The 12,183-nt window shown below is 42.1% G+C and overlaps 1 long non-coding RNA gene across 1 annotated transcript; it reads left to right on the top strand.

Annotated features, from left to right (window-relative positions):
• Positions 1–1,954: 1,954 nt before the first annotated feature.
• LOC139671911 (uncharacterized) lies at positions 1,955–11,766 on the top strand. Its single transcript, XR_011697815.1, has 3 exons — positions 1,955–2,020; positions 6,816–6,905; positions 11,668–11,766. It is a non-coding gene; the product is annotated as an uncharacterized lncRNA (long non-coding RNA).
• Positions 11,767–12,183: the final 417 nt, after the last annotated feature.

The raw sequence follows: 12,183 nt of genomic DNA on the forward strand, positions 1-12,183 counted from the left end.
GTTAAGCCCAGAGATGGAACAAATGGCTAACATCTCAAGGATTTTAAAGGTAAGGTGAGTTTAGCCAGCTGAAGATCTGGTCAGTAGCTACTTAATGAATATTAATGATAGAAAAAAAAGATGGTTAAACTTTTTACCATTGCTTTATAGTTTGAGTTCTGTCTCAGATTTAGGACCTCAGCCAAATCAGTCCTCCCGTGAAGCAGAGGCAGGAGCTTCTCCTGTGTCCCTGCTTATGCGTTACAGATCACAAAGCACTGCCATACCTGAGCAGTGGCCGATCTATGTGCATCACAGGCAGGAGTACGCATTGCTCAACGAAATAGAGGGTTCAGCTGCACTTGGGTGGGTGGGTGGGAGCAGGAGGAAAGTAATTTTCATTCATTACTCAAAACACTTCCACAAATTACATGGGAAAAAACACGGAACATTATTGCCAGGGTATACGCCAGTCTCTGTGCACTGCCTTTTCCTGATGTCCTGCCTGTGCTATACCTGCCAGCAGATGGGACAGGTGTGAGTTCCTGAACATATTTTCTCCTTTTCTGATGCTGCTGATGGTGTACTGAGGGGCCCTGATTGGCACAACCAGTCCAAGGCTCAGAGCTTATTCTGTTTTCTTTTTGCATGTGCAGAGCTGTTAGATGAGAACAGTTTAAACTCTGTTCAAAAGTCTGTGCTGATTAGCCTGTAGAACAAACTTAACATATGATCACTAGACAGACTGATAAACAGATTTGCATCTGCATACTTTTTGCTATAGGAAGTACCTGTGACTACACAGACAAAGAGCTTAAGTAAAACACCATCTAAAGCAATGCACATTTTCTGGCACTACAATTTTTTATTGAGAAGAGGAATTTAAATACATGGTAGTTCTACAGTGTTTGAGAGACTGGCTCAAGCTTGCACAACGCTAATGCAACCTCTGACCTATGTTCAGGTCAAGAAGTTTCTGAGATGATACAGGTGCTCACGCGGGGAAGAGAACACAGAAACATGTCTCTAGCCCTCCAGGTTGAACACAAGGTGAATCCTATGGTTGATGGAGACCATCAGAAGGAGCATAGTGAGGGGGGTTGGAAAGGAATGGATCACTGTGCCTTCAAAGGCAATCCAGCTCTGATACTCTCTAGGAGTTTACCACAACATTTGCCTGTGCCTACATGAGGTCTGCATGCAGCTGCACAACCCCCAGATGGAGTCTGTATGCCATGATATACCATGAGTCTTCAGAACTCAGCAGAGTTTGGGTAGGAAAGCTGTCACATGCTTTCCAGTCTTTCCTGCCTATTGTTGGTTTTCCATTACTGCACTTCTGGATGTCTCTGAAAAACCACAAGAACTTCCTTTCTTTTAGTGTTTCATCTCTTTTGCTTCAAAATGAAACTAACTAAAATGAAAAACAGCTGGATGAAAAAGAAATCTAGTAAACAAATAAACAGAAAAATCCAAACCTTCACAAACGAAGGTGATTCAAATTCCGTATCTGGTTTTGGCCAAACTGTGTGTCCATTTTTAGATATTTTCCTTCCTGTCAGTTCGTATGTTCTTTGCAAGAATAATAACATTTGCTTTCAGTCCCCTACCAGTCTCTGATCTGTACTTCTGTTTTACTGCCATTCAGCATCTACTTTGCTTCTATGCTTCTGCTTATGGCTTAAACTACAAGTTTTTGGTCACGACCTAGTAAAAAAATATGCCTTGCTTCTTTTCATTTAGGATCTGGAATACTTTTGTCACTTGGGATGATGCTAGCATGAAGAAGGTTTTTTTCTAAATCCCCTGAGAAAAATTGTGGCTCTACTACCCCATTAGCCAGTTTCTGCTGTGAGGCAGGTAAAAGGTCAATTCTAAAAACCTCACTTGAACAGAGACAAATAAGATCAATCAATAATTAACCCTGTTCATGTCCACAAAGTCCAAATTCCTGCATATAGAACATTCCTCTTGGCATATCCTGCTTGTCAGCTCCATTTTCTTGACCTGCAAGCAAATGATAGCAACAAAACCACAGCAGGTATTCTGCAGGATTTTTTATCTGCCCGGGTACTAATTTTATAAAGTAAGGACATAACAGGTATAACTCAGAAAGCAGGAGTTTCAGAGCAGGGCTGCTGGTACAGGCCTCTGGATAAATACTTTTAATACAGATTATTGAAAAATAAGCTGTTCCGTGCTAAAGGAAAGGTATTTAGGGGTGTGAAAGGGAAGGCAAATGACTGTGTGTGTAAAGGACAAAGGACCGGAGGCTGGGGAGGCAAAGTGGATTTTTCCAAAGGAAAGGCACAGCCTGGCAAGTTTTTTTTCCGCACCGCTCTCCCATTAATGCCAGTCTGTTGTGAAAGCACCACGTTTGGAGTCTCCTGGGTGCGGGACCCTCCTGCAGGGCGAGGGCAGCCCCAGCCGGGCGCGGCTGCAGCACGGGCGGCTCCGTGGGGAGCGCCCGCCAGGAGAGCCCAGACTCCAGCCCCGTCCGTGCCACGCCGCTCCTAATCTCCTGCTACTTTATGTTTTTAGCCTCTTTGTTTCCCTTGTCCTGCTGCCAGCGGGGCAGACAGTGCCGGCAGTCAGGGAGCAGCTGCCCGCCGGAGCTCGCAGCTCACGTCACGCAGGCAGCGCTGCCGGGGCAGAGCCGGCGAGAGGGTGAGGTTGGGTGAAACATTAGCCACGTCCTCTTGGCTTCCCTCCACAGCCTCTCAGATACTCCTTTATGTGCTGCTGATGCCGTGCTTGTTTGGCATTTAAAAGGTGTGCTCCGAGAGGATTTCACAACGAGCTTCCATTTTACAGTTCTAAACAAATGCAAGCTTATCACCCATGGAAATATGTGTCTCCATGAAGCCCTTCCTCTGCCCTCCCCGGGGCTTGCAGCAGAGTCACTGCAGGAAGATCAATCATGAGGACTGTGTAATCGGCTAAAAATAATGCGAGTCATAAAAGTCTGGAAACTGTTGTTCATTTTGGGATTTGAAGATTCAAATGTCGGTCGATACCAATGACTCTTGAAGCCGAACGGTAGTAGATAAGGGTCAAATGTTCTTCTAAAGTGATTAATGTGACTTGTAATCTCCTTCCTCATTGCCAGTTGCCAAAGTGTGCCTCCTTGGTTTCCCAGGTTGCAAGGAACAGGCAGATATTAATGACAGTTCATCAGGCACAGAATTTCACCCTAGATTCAGAAAAATGGTGTTGAAAGGCAAAATGAACTGTCTGTGTCACTTCTGACAGATGCCAGTCTAACTAGTTCTTAAAAACTCAATGGAGGCACTACCAGTGCCGCAGGCAACCTGTTTCAGTGTGTCCTTGTTCTTCCCATTAAAAAGCTGCTCTTTATCCAGATGGGCTAGATTCCTTATCTACATGCCCAGCCACATAAAGGTAGAGTGGCATGTTGCAACACTTCTGGTGACTTGCAGAGTGTCTTAAAGACAACACTTCCCCTGGGTCAGGGTGGGCATGGTGAGAGGAATACTTCAATAAAGCCTGGAGTGCAAATTCAAATGACTGAAATACACCTTCTGCCCAGGATGAGCAACAGAGAGCAAAGGCAGGCATGACCTTTCACAGCTTGTGTAAGCATCATAGGGTTGTATCTCAGTTTTGTGCTGGAGTTTGTAATATCGTTGTCAAAGGAGGCTAATACACTGAAGACGCCTCTAATTTGTGTGTTGTTCTTTAAGGAAGCAGGATGTTTGAGTACTCAGGGATCAAATATTTTATCTTTAATCTGGACAGGCTCTTTGACAAATTTTGTTGGCTGAAGTGTTATGCTAGTGCTGAGTGAATACTGAAAATGGGCAGAGGATTTCTTTGGATATGTAAGGACTAGGTAAATAGTCTAACCAACTTCCAGACAATTAGCAATGCTTTAGAGCTCATTTTGTTTTTGCTTCTCCTGGCATACATCAAGCAAAGGGTAGCTTGAGAAGGAAGCCAGGCCTGCAATTTGACACACACACACACAGCTTGCCAAGAGAGGACACTGCAGCATCCTGGTGGATGCATTTGCAAAGGCTTGAGACACACTCAGAAGGCTAGTCAGAAGGGATGTCTGCCTGCCACGTAGGGTTTGGATCTCACACAGGACTTTAAAACCCAGAAGTGAAAAAAACTCTGCACTCTCCAAAAAATGGGAATGGCCTTAATATCGAGGTATTTAAAAAAAGGCTATGTTTCTTTTTTTTTTTTTTTCTTGTGTGTGAGAAAGGCAGACAGTGTGTGAGAACAGGAAATTTCCAGCTGGCCCTCAGAATCTTAATTTCTAATTAATTTATTCTAGATACTACCAGCCCACATCTGCACTCTTCTCTTGCTCAACAATTAAGTTATGCAACCCAAGAAAAACCTGCTATTAATTCCTGAATTTCCAAGCTCAGTTCTTGCACTTAAGTCTTCTTGCCTATCTCCCTCTCCCACGCATGCTTGTCCTGGATTGTCCGTCCCAGGGTGGAAGAAGGCAGTGCTGGAGATGCTTCACTTTGCTGCCTCTGCTCACAGACCTGGTGCTGAGGGATGGAGAGGGAAGGGGGAACAGACCACAGGACGACCCACTTTTCATTGACTGATGCCCAGAACAAATCACCTCACATGTCCTTCTGCATAACATAGATCAAAGGGCTTCCCTGAAGTTGTTCCTGTTTAAATTATTGATTTTCTCTGAGTAAACCAGCCAAATTTAATTAAATTATGCCCAGTGATGAAGAATCTACCCTCTGTTCCACGTAAATTGTTTGAGCAGTTAATTTCTCTTCTCTGCTGAAACCACATGCCTTATTTCTAAAGCAGATTGTCTAGACAAATGTGTGTGAGATCTCACTTCCAAAGGTTTGCTTCAAATACAGGTACTTGTAAATTACACAAGTATGAGCCTTTCCCTTTGCACTACTGAAGAGCTTCAGCTTTTGGAAACTCTTGCTGTAAGACATTTTCCAGTCCTCAGTCATTTAGAACTCTCTTTTGAAACCTCTTTTGACTTGGACATGAGGCCAGGATACTTTTAAACTGAGACCAGTTACAGACTTTGTCCATAGCATCTAGAGTTTCCAGATTCATACACACAAGGATTTCTCTAGCCCTTTAGTTGAAGCAAACATTTTCTCCTGTTGGGTTATCTGCCCTAGTCTCCCTGCAGACTCACTTCTTCTAAGGACTACATTAACCTGTGAGGATGACCTGGAAGATTTGTCCTGTAATGAATGACTTTACTTTTGGCTGTACTGAAGTTCATATCAAAAATTTGTTGCTTAGGTACAGTTTGCCAAGCGTGTCACATTGCTCCTACTCAGGGACCTGATTTCTTCATTATTGACTGCTCTGTCCTTTCATGTGACTTTGGGTCTATTCCTGCTCATGGAGTTATCCAAGAACTGAAGTTAAAATACATAAGAGGAATAGAAACAAGGACCCTTCTGTCCCACCTGTGCTACTGAACCCCAAGGCTGAATCACATTTCTTAGACTTACTGCAATTTTGTCTTCCTAGTAGGGATTACATAGAGCTATGGAGTAGGACCTTTAGCTCATCTCTCCTAACTAATGAGCAAGGAGCAAATTTGCCAGGTGTGCCTTGCTACATCAGTGGCCTGTAGGCTAATGTCAGCCCAGGTGGCATTGTCATCTATCTCCTTGTTCCTGGAAGAGATGGGGAGTATCACTAGGGCTGTTACTGTAGGGAGTCTTTCCAAATAACCACATGAAACTCATCCTGTGTAATGCAGACTGCAGAGCAACCTCCACCCCCATCTCCCCAGCCCCACACTGCAGCAGTACAGGAGCCTTGTTTGGTGCCCAGTGATGGATGCGGGTCGAGAGAGGTGTGCTCGTGTGGATTGTACCACCAGTATTAGGTCCCAAAGCCAATAAAATTGAACTGCTGGTTATTTTAGAATATTGGACTCCCCCACAAGTCACAGGACCTGTCTGTGATGATCTGCATGAAATTCAAAGCTTAAGTGTATTCAGAGTGCGTTGACTAGACTGATCCCTTCATGAGACCTTGGTGCTGGGACTCTTCGTCTGAGGATGCCAGTCAGCTCAGGGCATGAGATAGGTACTGATAGCTCGGGATTTGTGAGCTGGTGGTGAATGTGGGCTGTACAGAAGCCCAGGAATGCTGAGGTTTGATAATGAGGTACAACAGGAGTTTGGGAAACATCAGGCTTGGTTGCAAGCACCTCAAACAGTTTGAGCATCCCTCCTGCTTTTTTACCCCCTCCAGGCACCTGTATCCTTTACTGGATCTAGCCATAGTGATTTTGACTGCAGACCCCATGTACTGTTTCTGTCCATAACAGGACTCTACTTGTTCAGTTTTTCTACCATCTGTTCCTCTTTAGCCATTTTCCATCACTGCAACGTTTCCCCTCAGAGAGGTCTTACTATTTCAGATCTTTGCCAAAGTTTAACTGGCCATGAACAAAATGAGCCAGATTCTGATCTCATTTATTTCAACTTCAGTAGAGTTTCTCTGGACTTGTACTGATGCACATGAGAACAGAACCTCTCCAATTTAATTTGCCCTACTGCATATTTGCTAAAAGGTAACTGTGTGTTTTGCTCAGTACAGAATGCAGGTGACAAAAAGACTGATACATAATAGATAGCTGTTACCTCCCAGATGCTGCTGCCTGGGCCGTTTGCACGGAGTGCTGTTGTCATGGCAGTGTCTCCTCCCAGAGTGCTCCTCCACCAGTTCCAAAATTACTGAGGTATTTTTTTCTTTGAAGACCCTGCTAACTTCTAGGTGTCCTACTGACTTGCAAGCAGTAAGATTTAATTGTCAACATGGTGTTAATATTCAACTATTATCAACAGGAGCTTCTCACACCTTTTGCCTAGAAGAGACAAAGAAGCCCAATGCCTATGTGTTTCTAAAGCCCTGTCAGCAGTTTGAAGCAGATTCAGGTAATATGTTGGACCTTTATCAGTCATTATTACCTGAAGTTGCCCCTGGCCCAATACTGCCCTAAAATATACTTTCCCTGGGAGCCTTTTAGATTTCTCCAACTGCAATCTCCTCATGATGTAGAGAGAGTTTGTATTGTACAAAACAAGAAACAGAAAAACTAAAACTAAGTGGATAAGAAATAGCCCAAAGGACTTAATTTCTGTTTTAATTCTAAAAATACATCAGGTCCCTGATATTTCCCACACAGAACTCCTTTCTCTGCACAAAGAGGATATATTTTAAGTGCTGTTCATCGAATAACATGTTACTATTGAATAATGGTCTGCTGTGAAGAGATAATTGTTGAGACAAAGCAAAGGTATTTATTGAGATAAATATTGAGGCAAAGCCAAGATGTTTATTTTATGAGCTCCAGACCTTAATGCAGACAAAACATATAATAGCATTAGCATTATTCCTAATGTGTTGGAAGTTTGAACATGCCCCATCACAAACTCTTGTTAATTTGGCAATGTCAGAATTGCGCCTCAAATGAGAAATGCACCCAGGCTGATCCAAGTGCCAATGCCAGAGGGCAGCTTTGTTAACTGTATCAGGGGCAATGCCCAAGTGTTGTCCCTCTTGGCAGGTGTTTGCCCTTTTGTAGCCCAAGGAGGTGGCAGAAGTGCTTCAGGCAGACCTGGCTACTCACAGGTGAAGCATCAGAAAGAATAGATTGCTTCTTTGATGGTTAAATGAAAAACTAAAACAAAACATTTGCTGACTCTTCAACTTCATCTGAGGTAATAAAACATGGGAGATATGACCAGCCTGTCATCAGATCATTATTTTACAGTTTTCAAAACCAATTTTACAGATACCTTTGAATAATTCATGCACATTTGTCTCTGAGCAGTGGTGAAGTATAGGGTCATAAAAGCACATGGGCAGCTATAAGCAGAAGCAGGGCCTGATACCATGTGGTAGAGGAGGACAACTCTGTGATACACCTGAGCAATGTGTGCAGCTGCCCTGGCATGTTTGTGTGCAGTGAGACTTCTCTGGGGACATGCTGGTGCAGGTTCTCTTTTGTGCGTGTCCTGTGGAGACTGAGAGCCATGGCTGCATTGGTTTATAGGAGGGAATCCCAGCAGGTCAGTGGTGCCCTTTTGGTCTCAGCCATGTCCGCCCTGTGCCTCACAGCAGTACCTCACAGGTTCACGGCCTTGCTGTTCACAGCAGTAGCTGGTTTTAGCATTGCTCTTGGGAGGTGTAGAAAGCTGAACTGGCTCTTTTCCATAGTTCTGTCCTGGATGTGTGAAGATAATTAAACACCTGGCTACTACTGCTTGAATTGGTCATCAGGCACCTAAATACATCCCTGGGCCTGGGCATAATTCTCTAAACCTGTTTGAAGAGGGCATCACCATCCTTGAGTATTATATGATCTGAACATATTTTCAGACTGACTGTAATGTGAATGTGTGCACCTACAGACAATATCACATCTATTATACAGAGGAGAAAGACAATACAAACTTCCTACAATTATTCTACTTCTCAAGACTACAACCTAGTTCCTTTCTTTTAAAAATAGCCAAAAATTAGGCCCAGTTAGGCCCTAACATACCCATTTTATGTCTGTGACCTGATTTTGAAAGTTACTGAACATCCAAGGTTGTCTTTCAGCATCAGCTGAAGGAATAAAAACTTCTAGATCTCCATCCGTTTAGAAAATTTAGACCATTTCCAAACAATCCAGCCTCTCTCTGTCTGTCTGTCTGTCTCTCTCTCTCTCTCTCATCTCTATTTTTGTCTCTATATCTATCTATCTATATATATGTATCTATTTATCTAAAAATCTAAAGAAAAAAACTATATAGTTCTTCTTTATTTGGATTATGATGGATGCCTCTGTTATATCTCTGTTATCAGCACTTTCCTTGTCAAACCCAAATAATAGCATTGTCCTGAGACCTGCTGATTTGGTTCCTGCTTCTGCTGTGGGATTAATTGTTGTGTAGCTGTCTGTAGTGACAGTGTCTGGATTTCCTTCAGAAGACCAGGAACTGAGGGAGGTGGTGATTCAAGACTCTTTACAACGTTTGCATATAACAAGCTGGCAATCACAGAAATGCCAAGGGAACATAATGTGATTCATGCTTTTACAAGTGCTGTGAGGTAAGCTGACCTGATTACAGAAGAGTGTATTTCTAGCTTTTCCCTTAGTTTTGGCAAGCTCCCACAAGAGTTATAATTTTGATTTTAGTTCTTCACTGAAGGTAGATATTAATTATTATTACTTGTGTTTGATAATAGTAAAAGTCTCCACAAAGATCAACAATAGTCACTACATACTCATATACACAACAACTGTCTTAGACTAGCTACAATTGCCAAAATTGGGTGGAAGGATATATACGAGCAAAAACCTTAAGAGTTTACAAGTGTGAGGTTATTCTCATGATTTTGGCATTAAACTACTTCTATAACTATTTGTATATTTAAAGAACAAATTCACAAGGAATATAGCATAAAAATAAGATTTGTATGGGAATTTCTGGTAGTTCCCTGAGTTTCAGACCTTATGACTGCTTGTACTGTGTTATCTCCCAAGCCATCTGTGCCTGTCATGCATTTTACAATACATGTTTTGTCAAGTCAAACAGGCTTCCTTAGAAAGAAAGAAAGAGGTGACATTATTATTGCCCAAGTAGGATTCTCTGTGTTTAATGCTGAGGTAGTCAAAGCTCTTTAACAATCTTACAAAATTCAATTCACATGATGTTTTTCAGAAATTAGCATTAACTTGTTTATATGAGTAAATGCATTTACAAATGAAGACATAAAGGCAAGAAGGTTTATTTTTGAGAAATCTCAGGATTGTTTTGCTGTCAACTACATCAATGAACTCCAGTAGATTTGAAATGGAAATTTTAATTATTAGATTACTTGGTGCTATAATATTCAATATTATGGTAATGAGGGATGAATTAAACACAGTATTGGATGGGGGAACCCCTACCTTCTAGACTCAAATTCACAGAGTCTTTAATTGGGTATTTGGCAGAAAGCAGTTGGATATGTATTAGAGCACTTAGCCAAGTTGTCTGACAAGATTTTGTCTAATTACATACCCCAAAAAGTAGATGTGAATCTTGCCCTCTATTTCTGATCTGCACAGATGAAAAAAATAAGAGTAAAACCAGTTGGCATTTTGGTGTGACAAATGCACTATAATATAAATTGTTTTCATCTGTCAGTGTTATAAACACTATGTTTCAAGCTGGACAAATGTGGAACTCACATTTTCAGTCCTTCTCAGACAACAGTGATTTCTCTCATGCACAGCTGAAGGTGGCAAACAGCAGTAAGAGCACGATACCTGAAATTCTCTAGAAGGGGCAGCACTTCTCTCTTTCAAAGGTTTCTAGAGTTAAAGGATATTTGCATATATTCACTGGCCCCTTCAGAATATTCGCTGTTCACACATACTCCCTGATGCTCTGCTCAGCCTCCACAGTGTGCTTTGCAGTGGTGGTGGGTGTACATGTGCCCCACAGCCACCCCATGGGGCTGGGCCTGCTGCAGCAGTGTCTTTTGGTGGAGTACCAGCTGGCACATTTCTTTTTGTTATTGTTAGAAAGACAAGGTCAAATGCAGTTGAAAGGAAGTTCTGTGGTTTGTGATGGTCTTCAGCTTAAGGGAAAGTTCATTTCACAGATTCAGAGCTCTAAAACAGTTCTAACTTCTGCCATTCTAACTTCTGCCACAAATAGTTTTCTTCTTACTATAGTGATTTCTGTACCTCAGGGGACTGTGTCTGAGAGCATTGAGGCTGATCATATTCTTCACTTTGCAACTTTCTGTGGTCTTTTGTATTGCCCATGAAGGGTCTCAAAGGCAAAGAGTCTCAACTATGCTTAAAATGCCATGAATGAACTATGCTTGAAATGGCATGAAGGACCAGGGCAGAGAGCAGGGGACAAGTCAGATTCGTTCATAGTCATCTGTGTTCTTCTACAATCTTCTGTAATATCTGGACTTTAGTATCCTGACATGTGAGTTGAAGAAGACGATCTCCCCAAACCACAGTCATAAAGAGCATCAGGAGGAGTTTTCCCATAGGGAGAGAGCCTGGCAAATGCTCCCTGCAGAAGCTGCTCCGTGTGAATATTGTCAATCAGGAGTTCAGACCTGCTACCAGATTACAGACTGACTTAGCCAACAGTGCATTGGTACTGTGCTGCACAGTGGCTATAAACTCTTAATAAAATCTTTTCCTCCATTTGTCAGAAACTTCTCTTTTACTGCAAGTCAGCTTCAGATATCTGTTCTCATACACACAGAGGCTTCTGATGTTGCAGCTGAGGTCAATAGGCATTTTGATGATGATTTTAATAAGTGTGTGCTCTGGTAACCTTTGCATATGCTATTGTGCTGCTTCTTCACCAAGACATGAATACAATGTTTGCTGTGTTTGAAAAAAATGTATTAATTATGTGAAACACTGAGCCCAGCCTAAACATCAAAAGGACTTGTAGGTGCTCATCATCCCACTGGAGGTTTGCTTGATGAAACCAGCGGTCTGTGCTGTACTATACATGACCATATTCTTTGTCCACAACTTCTGCTGGTTTGCATAGATGTAATAGATATGAAATCTTTACAATTCCCATAATTCTTCCACACATTCCTAATTGCAAAATGCATGCTTCCATTAAAAAAAAACACAATTCATGCTAGAGTTGTTTTCATTATTTGCCTGTTTTGCTCTAGTGATCATAGAAGGTGCTTCAGTTCAAGGAAAGAGAATGGAAAGGACAGATTAGAAGTTACAAAACTTGAAGGAAAAGAAAGGACTGTCAAGTCTTTGTCTTCAGGCAGAAGGTAATCCATTAATATTTACTAGAAGAATTCACAGAAGATTTGAATGAACTTTCATAGTCCTGACAATATCAGGGCTTACCAAGCACGGGGCAGTCCCCACCTCTATCACATTTAAGCCTAATGACAGCAGTGGCTCTGTTTCTCACTTACCTGTTGTGAAAATTTGGTTCACAAAACTTTTACCTCTATGTCTTTTAGGGGCTGGAAAAATCACAGAATTAAACAATTAACAGAAGTGACTACAAAGTGACTCTAAGTTGCGGAAAGATCTCAAGACTTCCCTCTACTTCCTGTTTGAGCCCTTTCTCATGAGTTGCTGCTCAAGCTCCAAAGGGAATGGAAGGCTGAAATGAAGGGTCTGTCTCTTTTGGGAAAATGCAATGTGAAGTAAATAGTGCTCTGCAT

The sequence above is a fragment of the Pithys albifrons genome, chromosome 5 (assembly GCF_047495875.1).
Source record: "Pithys albifrons albifrons isolate INPA30051 chromosome 5, PitAlb_v1, whole genome shotgun sequence".
Taxonomy (NCBI): Eukaryota; Metazoa; Chordata; class Aves; order Passeriformes; family Thamnophilidae; genus Pithys; species Pithys albifrons.